Genomic DNA, 15683 nt, shown 5'->3' with positions numbered 1-15683 from the left:
CCAGGCTCTGCCTGTGCATATGCTGGATGCAGTTTTTCAGTTCTCCCCCAGTTCTTGTCCCATTTTGGGTTCCTCTGCCTCAAAATGCTCTAAATGGTTAATTGCTTTTGCTGTGTGGACACCATACATATATAAGATTTTTTCCATTCATTCATCTGTTTAAAGACAGGGAGAGAAATTCTAACCCTCTTACCTAAGTGTTTGTGTGTGTGTGTGTGTATATATATATATATATATATATATATATATGTATTTTTTTAAAAATATTTGTCTTGAGAGATCAGAAATTCTTGAAAAAATATAAAATTGAATTGCATGAGTTGAAAATAATTGTAATATAACATTAAATTCATACATATACAGCCTTTGCTACATAGATGTTTAAATACTAATTAGCTGACATGTCCTGGTAGCCAGAAACTCCATCTAAGCACAGGAAGAATCATTGTTTGACAGGACCTTCATATCAGCCCAGTGAAATTTGTGCCATTGGGCAGGAAAACAAGCCTCAAGGAGTCTGCCCTCATCTCTTTTCCTCTGTGGTGGCCAGGCATTCAAGATGCAGGTACAAGGGAGGGGGTGTGGGGTGTGTGCACCACATTTCCCTTTATAAATCTAGTCTAAATCCAATGCATATTAGGCATGACTCACTACTGGTGTGAGAAGTGACCTACAACAGGTTGAAAAGCACACAATCCCCAGCAACACTTCCCTTGCTGATGTTCAGTCCATATGATTGTGGTTATACTGTGGTTACGTCAAGCTAAAATACATCTTCTATTTTCAGAGACATTTCCTATAAAGATTTAATTCAAATGTCTTAGGGCTTTCCACAGAACCAAGACACAATTTAAAGGAACCATAAAACCTCCTTAAATTACAAGAGTTCCTATTTTTTCAGTACGTAGTGTAACTCCTTCAGCAGCACAAAAGAATTTGACCATACACTCTAAATAAGTATCAGTGGTAATGGCTGCTGTTTAAATATATGCTTCCTAAAGAGCCAAAGGACACATCTTTACTCTGGCAATGCTGAATGGATAGAACTCTGGTATCCTTTACATTCTTTTTTTTTTTTCCTATTCCAAGCTCATTTTGTGGGAATGTGAGGAACAAGTTTTAGCATCTTCACGGCTTACTTGCCTTTTTTTTTTACCTTCCAAAGAGGAAAATGGGCTGGGAGGTAGAGCAAGGAAGGTATTTAGAAATGGCACAGCTCCTGCCATGGATCTGCCGAGGACAGCACTTTCTCTTGCCAGGAGCAGTGGAAAGGAGGGTGATTTCTCTCAGCTGGCCTTGGCTGGTTTTATGATGACCAGCTGGCTGATACCAAGGCACCAGCACACTCATCCCTAACTACTGCACTCCTTGTGAGCCAAATGATCCAGTAGCTGCTTTCATTGTATTACAAGGTGGCAAAGCTACCAGAAAGTGGATTTGGGAGAAATCCCCCCGGGTAAGAAGTCTGGATTTGAGAACATCCTAGCCCCATACTGCAGAATTTGATCCCTATTGATTGGCCCCCAAAGTAATGCATCTGAGCCAGTTTCCTCTCTTGGGAGAAGGGCTGTGCCAGGGATTTAACCATGTTGTTTTAAAACCTAATTAGCCAAAGAGCCCACCAAAACATGTACAGATGCCATTTTGTGATGGCACACACATGCCCTGCATGGAAGAGCAACATTGTCAATGGATGTGGCTACAGACCTTTCTGCTTACAAGGTGCAATATATAAATTAAGTAACAGATTAATTTGTGTAGCTTTAGTTTATTAGTGACCCTCCCCAAAACAGGGATATTATAAAGTCTTTAGAGACCAAAGAATCAGGGACCAACAGTTATTGCAGAGACTAACAAAACAGATATCACAGCTGTTGCTCAGACACACAAACATTGAAAGTAAATATAATACCAGCATTTTTAAATATTTCCCCTCACTCACCAACCCAACAGGTACTTTTTAGTAATAGTCATGGCTTGAATATGATGCAGTCGCTATTCATAATGTATTTTGAGAGCTAGGGGAGGCAAGGGAAGCAAAAAACCTGCAGAATCACCTTAAATTTTTCATTTAGTTCTACTTACATACTGATGAATTCATCAGCACCAGTGGTTTGAGATCTTGCAACTCCTTATCTCCTGGTTTCTGCCATGTGTGCTTAGTGAGGCTTAGAAAGTGGACTTTTATTTTCTTCTTCTCAACAGTCTAGAAGAGTTATATGGAATCATTAATCATGAAAATCAGTATCATTCTAAACATCAAACTCTGATAAGATGATAAATGACATTCCCACTATACGTCACAAGCTTGGTTCATATTTGAACCCTCTTCAAATCTGCTCAAGTAAAGTGTAAACCAGTGTCACATCTAACACATTACAAAAAGAATACCTAGTCTTTGTTGCCTGTTGCTTCAGAAGCATCAGATTAAAAAGATGTTTAACAGAGGGGTTTTTCCTTTTTTTTCTTCTCCATTGAATGCTTCAAACTAGTTTGGCAATCTTTAAAAGGTTAATGAGTACTGTCTGCTACAGAATGCCAAACTGATTTAATTCAGAAAACGAGAAAACATTCCTAAAATGTAATCAGCTGTCACTTAGGAAATGACATACAACAAGATAAAGGTGTTTTACATTTCATTTCCTAAGCAGAACTTCTGAGAGGTCAAGACAAAACATCAGGAGGTTCCTGTGCAAAATGCGTCTCTCCAAAATTGTTTCTACCTGGAAAAGCAAGCAGTAATCATTCAATGCCTTGCTTTCTTTCCCTCCAGGTTGCCACAGTCTCGATCCTGCTTTACAAGTGCAGCACCTTGCAAATGTCCCATTGAGTGGCAGCTTTTGTGCATCCCAGTCCTCCTCCAGAATCTTAGGATGATCTGAGCACAGGACAGATGGGGCAGTACACAGGAGCTCAGCAGTTTCAGGACTTCCTTCTTGTCCTTGAGGATGCCTACCTGGGGCTGGAGGAAGTCTCCTTGTCCTTTCCAGGAGAGCAAAGAATGGGATTGGGTGTGTGGGCTGGGGCAGTAAGAGAAGGCAGCACTTCTCTGCTCAGTGCAGACCACACACCCAGGAGCAATCCTCAGCCAACAGCTTTTCATCATGGACCCATGGACAACAGAGCTTCAGAGGCCTTGCACTTCTCCTTACTAACATCTGCTGCAGGCCAGTCTGGCAGACCCACATTCTACAGTTTTGGCAAATCTTGGGAAGAGTTGTAAAAATTACATCATGTTTCCCGAGTTAAAATGCTAAGCAATTTTAAATTGTTGATGGAATTAAGAAAACTATTTCAAATAGTACCATCTCAGAATAAACTCAATGACCTTACAGATCTTCAGACACTACAATTTCCTGTAACAAAAATGAGCTCTAAGCTAGCTACCAGATCCTGCCCCTTTACATAGCACTATCCTGTCACACTCTTTGCAGAGGATCTCTGTGCAAAGCTAAATCCTTTAGCAGTGATACCTGACAAAGAAGGCTTTTCACCTACAAGAAGTAAAGATACATAATTTTAATTTTTTTAATATAGAATTAAAAAAAAAAAATCCATCTCGAGTGACCTGCCAAAGTCTGCTGGACATCCAGGGCATGGATGTCCAGAGTTTTGCTGCTTTCCCAGCTCCATTTTTCTCCAGTCTCTGCTTTGCCCAGCTCCACAAAACTGCCAGGAACGACTCCCAGAACTTTCCTGAAGTAAAATGCAAGCAAACCATTAGTAGGTGCAAGTTACTTGCTGATCTTGCTGGAACAGGATACAATGTGCTTACAGCACTGCTCTTCTGATCACTTTATCCCTGCACTGCACTCCAAAGTGGAGGAATATTCATAACCAAGACCAGCATTTATTACAGAAAATTTAATCCACTAATACCACAATTTTAAATTTTTTTCTTCCCAATGTTATTTAGTGACCCTCACTTTCTGTCAGGAGTCCTTCTTGCTTCATCTCCAGATTTGCAGAAGTACAATGTGTTCCTGCTTGCTGGCTGGCATGAACCACCTTCCATACATTCTGAATGGATCAAGAATGCTGTAAAGTTTAAATTGGGCTATCTGTAATTAGCTATGTTTTTAAGAGTTTGTGGGCAAAGAGTTTGTGTTTAAGAGCAGGGCCCTACCATATTAACAGTTTCACAAGGAGGAAGCAGAATTTAAATAGAGGAAACAAACACAAACACATTCTTTATTTGATGGCAATGAAATTCATTTTAAAAAAAGGAGGATTGCAGTAAATTGAATTTTTTTGCATGGCAGCTTCCTATAGACAATATTTAATTAACTATTCAATTAATTAAATTGACAAAAACACAAGTAAATTATAATTCTTGGTAAACAATGTCACCTAAAGAGCCATTAAGCCAATTTTTATCACATTTGGACTTGGTGTAAATCTAATGGTTTTTTAGTTTACCTGCAGTAATAATGGTTTACTTAATGGTCTTTTATTTAATAGCATACAGGGAAGAGCAAGACCAGATTCCTGGCATTTGGAGATAGACACAGAGAATAAGTTACTTGCCACTAACTGAGAGGTTTTCCTCCTGCCAGCTCAATGTAAGGAATTACTACAAGCAAGTATTTTTATTCTAGGTATTTACAGAGAAGTTCTGATATTGGTTTTATTTCCAGTGCTTTCAACAGTTACATGGAAAAAGAAAGCATTATTTGGTTTCACATCCACTTTGAGGAAATTTGACAGGAAAGTATAAAGTAAAATTTGACAGAAGAACAGCAAGTCTAATGGTTACTGGTGTGTTTCTTATATCCATTAAATAATATAGAGGACAAAAGGAGAGCAGAAGAATAAATTTCCCAGCCCACTTACTTCCAAGCATCTTTTGGGTTTTTTTCTCAACACTTCAGAAACAAAGACAAGAAGGGTAGTAGCAGGAGGAACAGGGACTAAACAGAAATAATAAAATGCTGCTTGTCTCTTAGCTCCTGTGCGCTTTCCTCAAGGACTATCCTATACCTTAGTAAAGCATGAGAGTCACATCCCAACACCTCTGAGCCCTGCCAGGGCTGCAATGCCTGTGGAAGGTTTGGGAACCAAGACCCCTTAGTTCCCTCTCTGCCTGGGAAACCCAAAACACAGCCGGGCACACTTTCCCTACCTTACCTTCCTTCTGCAGAGACTTCAAGTTGTAAGCTTAGGAGCAGACTGCAAACTCTCTGGGACAAGCGGGAGGTCTGGTTTAAAGGCATGGTTTTGCAGCAATACAAAGGAGTGATTATTAATAATAACAATATCTAGGAGCTTATGCTTCAGTAGTATGCTGGCTGCAAATAATAACTTTCTAATTAATCAGTCAATACTTCGTTCAGGATCAGCAATGACAACTCCACATCACCTCACTCTCTGCCAGTGCAGTGGGTGCACAGGACAGTGGCTGTGGTGAAATACAGCAATGCCCACAGCCACCACACATTCCCAGGTCTGGCAATCGATAGAAAGGAACCTGTCTCTTTTATTTTCTATCACCTCTTTAATGTCTTTATTGATACAGTACTTAAAGTTTGCCATTAGCTCGTACATATTCCTATATCCCTTCTCTTTTGCAGTTTAGAGTACCATACAAACAATAAAAAACAAAATGTATTACTTTTCTAAACAGGCAGGAAGGTTTAAAGATTACTGTGTAGTATGGTTTGATACAAATCTGTTGATTGTCCGTGTGCAGTACTTCAGATCATGTGGAAACTGGACATTTATATCAGGATTCTCAGTTCTTAATGGATTTTAAGTCCAAACTTATTTACAGTTGCTTATTTCAATGAAAACTGAGAATCCAAAAACCATACAGTGACAAAAATGGGCTGCAGGCAGCTCTCAGGACGCCCCATTTCCTCACCCCAAACTGCAGTGTCCCCACCGTGCTGCTTCTCACCTCCTGCAGTTCCAGGCTTACATGCTCCTCAGTGTCCAGCTGAGCCCGTGTGTTCAGAGCCAAGGAGACACGTGTGGCATGGCTGCCCACCAGGGACAGCCATACAGCACCTTTCCACTCATCCTCCACAGACTTGCAGCTGGTGCTTACCTGAAATTTAAATTGTAGGTTGATGAAACTGGATGTGGGTGAAAAAGGAAAATTAAAAACTGCTGGATATGCAGTGTTTTGAAAATAAATTGCTTGCTTCCTCAGTCATACCTAGGAGTAACTACTACCTGTAAGGAAACCAAAGCCACCCCAAGCAGTCTCGTGTGCATGCCCCTGGCTGACTACATCAAGTGACCCTGCCTCAAACCAATGGCTGAGTGCTAAACTCCACTCCTACACATGGCAATGATATGATATACATAGGAAGATTCGTCCTAGGTGTTCACTTACACTCCCTTCTTCATTCAGATAATTGCTTCTCCTTTTTACTTAGCCTGGACAAAGCTCTTTCATCTTGCCAAGACTTGAAGAGATTTTAGGGAGTAGTGTGGTTTTTACCATTTATCAGAGGTGGAGAGGTGAAGGTACTGCCTTGCTTGCAGAGAACCAAGCACACAAGTGCTGGACCACAGGTGCTCCAGTAACTCCCACGTATGACAAAAATGGATTCTAAACTCCAATAATTAGATGAACACACTCAATTGGTCTAAAAAGTGAATCTGCTTTTTTCCCCCCCAGTATAAATCATGAAATCAAGGACAAACACTTCGCCTTAATTCACCCCAAACATATGTAACCTGCTCATAAACCCCACCATTATTTTGGTCATCAAAGATAATTAAAGAACAGGCAATTCTGCATAAAGTCTCAGCAAATTAATCACTGGCACAGAAGTTACTGATTGTCTGAGCATCTCTCCAATCTGACAGATCAAAGAGTGGGCTCTACTGTCTTTACTGTTCACCTTAAATAAACCTCAAAATCAAACACCTCTGAACAACACCTCTAATAAAGAAGTTGTACACTCTGTTGATGCTCTTGCTGCTCTTGAATGGCTCCACAAAGACAAAAATAATGAAAAAAGCTTTCTGTAGTTTTTTTTAGTCAAAATGAATGGCTAAATGCTGCTGGCCTCATATCTTTTCACAGTTCAGAATCACTGCATACTCTTCAGTGATTGCTTTCACTAAGAGCAGTATTTTCACAGAGGACTTTAACTAATATGTTTTCCCTATTTCTCAGGACTACCCAGCAAAAATTCCCTGCTGGTAAAATGGCTGAGTCCATTCCTGGGAGAAGCACTCTAACACAGCTGATAACTTTGGGGAGTTATTGTAGAAAAATCCCTGAAACCATCACCTAGCACACACAGCAGCAGGCAGAGGCAAACAGCAAGTGGCAAGATATATTTTCTACTGAAGAAGATCTTCCATAGCTGTAACCCACATGGAGCTCACCCAGACCTGTTTGTAGAACTGTGCTGCTGGAAGCTCAGTACTGCCTTGCAAAGGATGCACCATAGGCCAAAAAAGATGATATCAGGTCTCTAGAATCTCAGTTGTAAGAAAAGCCACGGAGGGTTCAGTTATTCTACTTAGAAAACAACAGCCACAGATGCAACCTAAAAGCCATTTTAAGAATTTTGGGAAGGCTCTGATAATATTCTTAGGGATAATTTAGTTATAGGGCAAGACATTCACAAAAAAAGAAGTATGAACAGAAATATGGGATTAAGGAAGAATTCAGAAAACTGAACTATTTCACGCATAGATAATAAAAAACAGAGGTAGTGTTCATTCCCACTGAAGTCAATGAATAATTATCATTAATTTGAATTAGGTAGAGCTATCCTGCAGTAAATTCCCAAGATGAACAAAAACTTATTGCACAGCCATTAAAATGATGTTTTCCTCAGCTATTAATTTCCAAGCAAAAGCAGCAATGGAAGAGAGAAACAACCCAAAGAAATGGTTAAATTACAGTAGAAAGAACAGGTGACATTTCTTCTTTCTGCCTGGGAGATCACATATTGAAGAAAGTTTCTGGATCTGTGTTTTCCTGGGCAGGCACAGAAAGCTGTATTTTTCACAGATGAAAAGCAGATGTCTATAAACCAAGATTTTATTGCTTTGTGTCCCTGTCTGTGCATTCAGAGATGTGGAACAGAAATTGTTGAACGTTGCCACTTGGACCAAGAAACCAAGGCCATTGGAGTGGGGATCTGTATGCTGCAAATCAGGTCAGTGTTCAGGCTGATTTAGGCAGGAATGTGCATGCCACTGAAACAAAGCAGCTGTGCCTCTCCTACCAGGAGCACATGTGGGGAGAGAAGGAGCTTTTGTGATCCCTAACCAAGGGAAGCTGTGGGTAACCATCAATCCTGCCTGAAACAGGAGAGATGCGGGAATGGAAATGCTTCCCAGAGCTCTGACAGAAATGCTGGACAAGCAGCTAAATTTCTTCCCAGAAACTGCTCTGGTGACAATGCAATACCTCCTGGCTCCCTTCAGCCCACCTCTTGCAATAAATGTCAGCCTGCAGCCGTATTGGGCATAATTAGCCTATGATAATAAATTACCCACATTTTCAGGAAAATATTAGAGACCATCATTATTTGGAATAGAGCTGCATTCAGCTGCACAACCCTACCTAATATGATGGATGGAGTAGTCATAGCACTGAATACATTTATCTAGAATGAAGTGATTATTTCGAAGATGAACACAGTCAGATATAAGTGCATATGAATCATATACTACTGCACACTGGAGAGTATCAGAGGAGCAGGGGTTGTAGGTCAGCTGACCAGCCCATAGCTTTTAGTTGGTAGATTATTTCACACATATACCCCAGGATTTTAAAGCTCAGTCTCAAAATCCCTCTGAATTTAAAAATGATTCCATGTTTTCTCTTGGAAGGAGAATTTTAAAAAAGATACAGGAAGGGATTTTTTTTCTCCTACCATAGAGAAAATCTTTGGTGTTATTTGACTTCACTGCCTGCCCACAGATATTGCCCAAAATACCCCAGGCAAGCATATTGTTAAAATAACTTTGCTAACATGCAGTTATTCTACAAAAATTAAGTAAAAACTTAAGGACTTGTAAGAACTCACTTATGTCCAACTGACTGCAGGACAAAACAGGATTCATTACAGTTGAAGTCTTATTAGCACTACAGCAAAACCATGCTTTCCTTTTTGACACATGTTAATTCCCAATAATATTTCTTTGCTATTTTCCAATCATTTTGGTGAAGTGAAGGAAATCATCCAGGATCATAGATAAGGCTCACAACTCTGCAGCAGTACTCTGGCACTGGCAGCATTTTGCATTTTTTTTCCCCATGTGTTCTGATAGTATTTAGGGTCACTGAAAACATCAAGTTGGCATACCTGTGAAGGAAGATAGGCTCCCTGCTCAGAGCCTGAGGTCTCCAAAGGACTCTGAACAAAGAGACTTTGAACAGAGTACTGGAATATGCAGTCTATATGTAGATTTGCCTTTCCAAAATGCTGTAGCATAAATATAATTTTTGCACATTCCTCTTAATTACGAGCATACTTTTTTATTCATTTAGAACAAAGAATGGATACTTCAGGCAAAGGAACCATACCTTGCAACTCAAGCAGAAACAAAGTTCAATGAATTTTCAGTTGTAGTCCACGTCATCATCATCATCATCACTGGAAGAGATGGTATTTTTCCTCCCCTCCATCTGTCCCAGTAACAAAAAAAATTGTGCCAGCAGAAGCCACGTCTAGATTTCGGCAAACACAGGTGTTATAGTCAGTTTGTGGGAAAGCTTGTTTACCAACAGTAGTAACTATGCAATATCTTCAACTGTGAAAAACTATTAAATTGACCTCTTTGACTGTGACTCAGACTGGTGAAAGCATCTGTTTGGATATGAAAACCAAAAGCAATTTTTTAAAAGCTGAAGTTATCTGCTGTTACACATATTTAAGATGAGTTACCACTACACATATGGCTGTTTTTTTTATTTTAGATTTATTGTATTTCTTGATAGGTCATCAGTTAAAGAGATTTATTACAACAGGCATCCATCCTAACATCTAAATGCCTTGCTCATTGTAAATCAGAATTTTAGGCTAGTTTCTGAACATGGTACTATTCATATCCTAGAGCCAAGTCATAACCAGTGAAAACAATATTATAACTGCATAAGACTTAACGCAAAAGGATATTTCTTTGGGTATGAAATAAGTGTGTTCTATATGAAATGAAGTCTAACTTTTTTTTGAGATTCCTCAAAAATACTTAATTGTTTTAAACCATGGAGCTATCTAAAGGTAGGAATCAATACTACTCCCAAATTGCAAGTATTGAATATTTCAAATCTACAACAAATTCAGAGATGTTTAAACATTTTAGGATCATCTGAATATTTATTTTCATATGTTTAACTCATTTAGGAGGTACTGAGGCACCTGAAGCTCTTTAATAATGCTAAAAGTGGTGTGTCAGTAAAATCATAAAGCAGTATTACCCATGTGGCAAAAAAAATTAAAAAGTGAGTGAACAGGGAGGAGCCTTTTATGGCTCAGTCCATATTCAAGATCTGCGATGCTTGAAGGAAACACTTACATTGCATCTCATTGTTCAGACTTTACAGAACGTTGTTACTTTTCCTTTGGATGGAAAGTCTGTTCAAAGAGCTGAGTAAGGCTCTTGCTCTCTTGCACTGAGCTGTCTACACAAAGCCCTAATGCATTGCTTCAGGGTTAGTGTTCAACCCAGAAAGGGCACTGCCACAGCATCTCTGATGTTAACAGGGAGAAAAATTCCCTCTCCTCTTTTTCTCTTGTGAGAGCAGGGTCTTTTCAGCTCTCCTCTCTTTCACCAGCTGATGACTAAGAACTTGTCAGGCAGAGTTAACTCCAACGAGAATAGAAAATACTGGAAAAATATTTTGTCTGTTTTGTTAGTGCTTTGGGTTCTTACCTGCACATGGTCATAAAAGAAGAGATTTTCCAATTTCTTTACTCTTGCTATAGAGATATTTCACTCACACTTTGTTCACCCCAAGAAGGTGGAAAAGGGACACCTTTCCATAGTCAGGCTTGTTTCCTTATAATTCCTGTCAGTTGAGAAGAAAATTAATTCAAGATTGAGGGGTTGTTGAACAGGACAGAGAAAAAGAACAGAATAAGAAAGAGAAAAGAGTGAACTCAGATGGGCTCAGCCTTGGCCAGAGGTGGGTTTGTCTTGGAGCCAGCTGGCACTGGTTTCACTGGATACAAGGAAGGTTCTAGCAGCTTCTCACAGGAGCCACCCCAAAGCCCCACCCCACTACCTAAACGTTGCCACACAAACCCAGTAGAGCCTCCTATATGCAGTTTATCTAATCCACATGGGCACATTTACAAAACAGACACACACTTGCAAATTTTGATCCTGAAATAATCTCATGACTAGAACTTGGTAGTTAGAACAAAGAGGTTGCTAGTTAGTGACACTAACCAATACCTCTCTGTCAAGGTAGAATTGAGCCATCATGTTTCTTTAAGTCTTAAAAAACCTTCCTTTATAAATTTCATAAAACGAACTCGAATATGGAATAGAGATGTAATGATCATCTGCTATGCTTTTCTGATAGGAGTTTGACTCAAATCCCAAACCTCTGAAGGTATAAGACAAGTAGGAGACTTGCTCAAATTAATTTGCTAAAAGAACAGGTAATCATGGAAATTATCCCCACATTTGATGACAGGGAAGCCTGTGGTCATGCACACCCAGTCACCCACGCATCCTGTCACAGAAAACAAAGGATGCATATCAGAACTGAATTGCTAGGAAACCACTGCATAAGAGCTATTCGTATATTCACAGGTAAATTAATTAGTAAATAAGCAGCAGTTTATATGAAGCTGCTGCATCCTCAGCAAACTTACAAAGCCACCAGAGGCAGCAGGTCAAAACCATAATTTTTTTCATTGTCATTCTGCAGGTATGTAGCAATTATTCAATGTAATGCACTAAATACAGGGTCAAGCTTTTTCCACAAAAGGCAATGTCAAAGCTCCAATTGACTGCAATGGGAACAGAAATGGGCATTAAGCAGGCAGGCAGATTTTTCTCCATCTTCACTAAGACACACAATTACTTAATCCAGTCTTTGTAATCTTTCTCTAAAGCTTTCAGTATTCCATGAGATTTTTCCTCCAAAATATTTGTCTAATCTTTGGGCATTTATTACTTAGAGATTGCTAAATATACAGTAGAATTTTTGACTTACTACTTTGTGAGGGTGTCTCCAATTTCTCTGTGCTTTTTAGCTATGTTTTTACTGTTGGACCCATGGAAGGTGTATTTTGGATAGTCTTTCTTTTTCTTCCTCCTCCTCTCACCATCCAGAAGTGCTAGAATTCACCCCAGTCAAGCTGCTCAGAGACATGTTGCTCTGTGGAATAGTCACCACTGAACAAAAAAGTTTTACAAGAAGATTACACGGAGAACAAGGATAAGCCATTAGGTGTGATCTAAGTTTGAGCAAAGCTACACATAATTTTCTCTTGTTTTTCTTTTATTTTTTGTCATAACTTTTGCCTCTCATAAACATTTGTAAACTATGTTTTCAGGTTTTTGATTTTTACAAATATATGCTATTTGATACATTTTACCTTACATTAGTTTGAGTTATGTGAGTTTAGAAAAATGAAGAACAGCAAGGCAGTGTTGATCCAAAGGCCTGGCAAACCCTGCTCTCCTGCACTCCTGTGTCCTCTGCATCACCACAGCATCCTTGCTAGCATCCAGCAAGCTGCAGAGCAAGTCTGAACTATGCATGTCAGGTGCAAAGGTGGCACCACAAAGCACAAGAGGGAAAACTTTCTTCCAGAGACTCTAAACAATCTCCAGCCAGCAATAAGGTACCAGCACACGCCTTCAGACCTGAGAGGGAGAAGTATGTATGGCATTTGCACACAAACCCACATTAATCCTTCCTTACAATATGTTTGTCAGGTCACTACGTTTTGCAGTGAGGCTGCAGACGCCTAGATTTTCACTATTTTACAGCAATACATTCTATACAGCAATAAACATTCTTTGTGTTTGCTTTGGCTGAGGGCCTTTGACCATTTCTCCCCTGAACAACCCTTACCTAGCATGACAGCCACCATAAGTGACAACGACTGTTTTATGTCTCTTCTCAAAATTAGTTATTACTGCAATGTAAATGTTGTGTATAACAATACAGGCAGATTTCCCATGAAATGAAATTTTTAAAATTATTTCCTTCCAAAATCAGTTTTTCTAAAAATGAAGTATTTCTATAAGGTATTGCTGTTCTAATGAAGGTGCATTTATTTTGCTGTTGCCACCAACAGCAAGAAAACATTATGACAATACCCTTATTTTCAGGAAAAGAATACTCTCTGAATGTCACGGCATCTACTAAGAGTTATATTGTACAAACAGCTGCTAGCCAACCACCTATGAAGAGAAAGAAACAGTGGTGGAAGCAGTCTGTTAAAACTGGAATGGAAAAGTCCATAACAGCAAGAACCTGCTGATCAGTAACCCCTGTGCATCAGACTCACTTTTGAAATAAAACCTTCAGGAAATACATTAATTTTGCTAAAACAGTATCTACATAAGTTTAGATAATACTCCTTTATAGCTCCTCATACAGTTTCTTAACTACAGAGTTCAATTTATTTTTTAATTAAAAGAAAAGCACAAACTCTAATTCAGTCTCTTCTCAAACGACTAAGGCTGCACTGGTTTCTGTTCAGATCAGTGAAGTTATCCCAGATCCACTCAAGATTCCCTTCAGACTAAAATGCATTTTCAGGGATGGCCAGCTGAACATTTTGCGTAAACTGCATTTAACAAACTTTTAGTAAAGCTTTCTGGCATATCTCATTTCCAGGTCTAGTATCAAAAAGAAGAAAAAACAGATAAATAAAGCAGTTTTTTCTTTCTCTAAATATAGAGGGATTTTAAAATTACATCAGCAACAAATTTAATGGTATTAAAAAAAAAAATAAAGTCATGATGGCTAGAGCATATTTAGGTAAAATTAAAGGAACAAGATCAACCTAAGAGCACCCTTGGCATGGTTGCCCTTCCCAGCCTCCAGCATTGATTGTGTGGGCGTTTCATGAGCTGGAGGATGAACCCAGGCCATTGTTCTTAATAACTGCTGGTGAGCTCTCCCACAAACTTCTCTATTCCATTTTGGTTTTCAGCCTCCACAACAACACAAAACTATGAATTCTGGCTAAAGGATCCCTTCATGTGTGTCCTGTTTCCTTTCACTTTTACCCAAAGCATCTTCAGATCATCACTGGCTCAGATGTGTTAAAAATACCAGGGTTTTGCCTAATACAGTACTGCAACAATTACTGTATCAATACAAGCAGTTGAGCATTGTGTTCCTGAAGGACAACGTTGTGTCATTCATTTATACTATTTTATTATCTTTGTGTCTTCTATACGAAAACACATTCATCCCACAACAGGGATTTTTTTAAAAGGCAATGTATTTCACAAATTTAAGCCTTCCTGCTGTATTTCTTGCTAATTCAAGTTTGTAGCACATTTAGTACTTTCAAAAATGCAAGCATATTTTTGGCTGCTTGCATGGAAATACTTCTTTTATTCGACTTGCCTAATTATTACTTGATTCCTTATTTAATAATGGAAACAGCAATTTAATGACCACTCCTACCATAAAATTCTCCCCATATTCTCTCTCAAAGGAGAAGCAAGAGAGAAAATCAGGATAAAGGGTAACTCACGGTTAAACACAACTAAGGCCACAAAATAGCGTTACATTATTCACTCACTATGTAAAATTCATATGTGAATATCTTAGAAAAGGGGTCACAAAGAGTTATATCTGATACTTCAGACTGAAGAATTCAAGGAACTTTCATTCACCATTTCAAAACACCTTCTCAACCATCATCAAAAATCATCAGTCCTAATGCCACGTTTGTTCTCATTTGCTGTTAAGAACCATAAGAGAGAAGTGAAGGATCCCTCAGATGTGCAAGTATTTCTGCCTCAAAAAAATTGCATTACTGGTGTGTTTGTCATGGGCTCAGAAATGAGTATACACCCCAAATCTCTACTGTCCTCAAACATGCCTCCCCAATTTCAGGGGGAAACTTCCTTTTAGTTTAAGCTGATGGAGACTGAGTGCAGCAGTGAAGCCTCCCCCACCCCCAGGCTTAGCTCAGCCCCTTCCATTCAGACTGGCCCTGCTTATTCTACAGAGTGGTTCAAGATCAGCTCCTGGCTCAGGATCTGGTCCTTACCAAATGCCCAAAGCTTCTTACCCTGGTGCAATGCTTTGGAAATGACTTGCTTACAAGGGTTTGTCAAAATTAATTTTTAAGAAACAACGGTAAAAATCTAGTGGTAAAAATCCAAGGTAGAAGCACGCAAACATATATCAACATCACTAAAAAAATCAAAGCATGAATGCACAAAAATACAAACAACCTCCCCCCAGAAAATGGGTCCCATTGTCAAAGTTTGCATTCCTGTGACAAATGCACAAACAAAACATCACTTGCTAACCATGGTGTTTGAAGAATGTGCCTCTTGCTTCTCTTTTACAGCATTTCCAGCCCAGCCTTTTTGTCTGTGGAAATAGGCTAATATGTAAATGCTTCCACAGTTTCTTCAAAATAAAAAGGAGGTCCTGGGAATTGAAATTCTATTTATATTTATCATAACTTGATAAGATAGAGTGTGTTTATTTAAATACCCTACCATTATTTCTTCTTAACAACAGGCAGCTCTGAAGTGCAGTTATAAGT

General features: G+C 39.1%; 1 long non-coding RNA gene across 1 annotated transcript in view; it reads right to left on the bottom strand.

Moving 5' to 3' along the window:
• The window catches only part of LOC106855455 (uncharacterized), a 125936-nt gene that overhangs the window by 85117 nt on the left and 25136 nt on the right, over nucleotides 1-15683 (bottom strand). Inside the window, exons 3-7 of the long non-coding RNA XR_015804823.1 lie at nucleotides 12146-12327; nucleotides 10852-10987; nucleotides 9503-9646; nucleotides 5897-6046; nucleotides 2086-2206 (exon numbers count right to left, since the gene is read on the bottom strand). This is a non-coding gene — a long non-coding RNA (uncharacterized LOC106855455). The remainder of the gene's footprint in view (nucleotides 1-2085; nucleotides 2207-5896; nucleotides 6047-9502; nucleotides 9647-10851; nucleotides 10988-12145; nucleotides 12328-15683) is intronic.

This window comes from Sturnus vulgaris, chromosome 7 (genome assembly GCF_052056855.1).
Source record: "Sturnus vulgaris isolate bStuVul1 chromosome 7, bStuVul1.hap1, whole genome shotgun sequence".
Classification (NCBI taxonomy): Eukaryota; Metazoa; Chordata; class Aves; order Passeriformes; family Sturnidae; genus Sturnus; species Sturnus vulgaris.
Note: the sequence above shows the minus strand (reverse complement) of the source record. Positions and strands in the feature narration are given on the sequence as shown.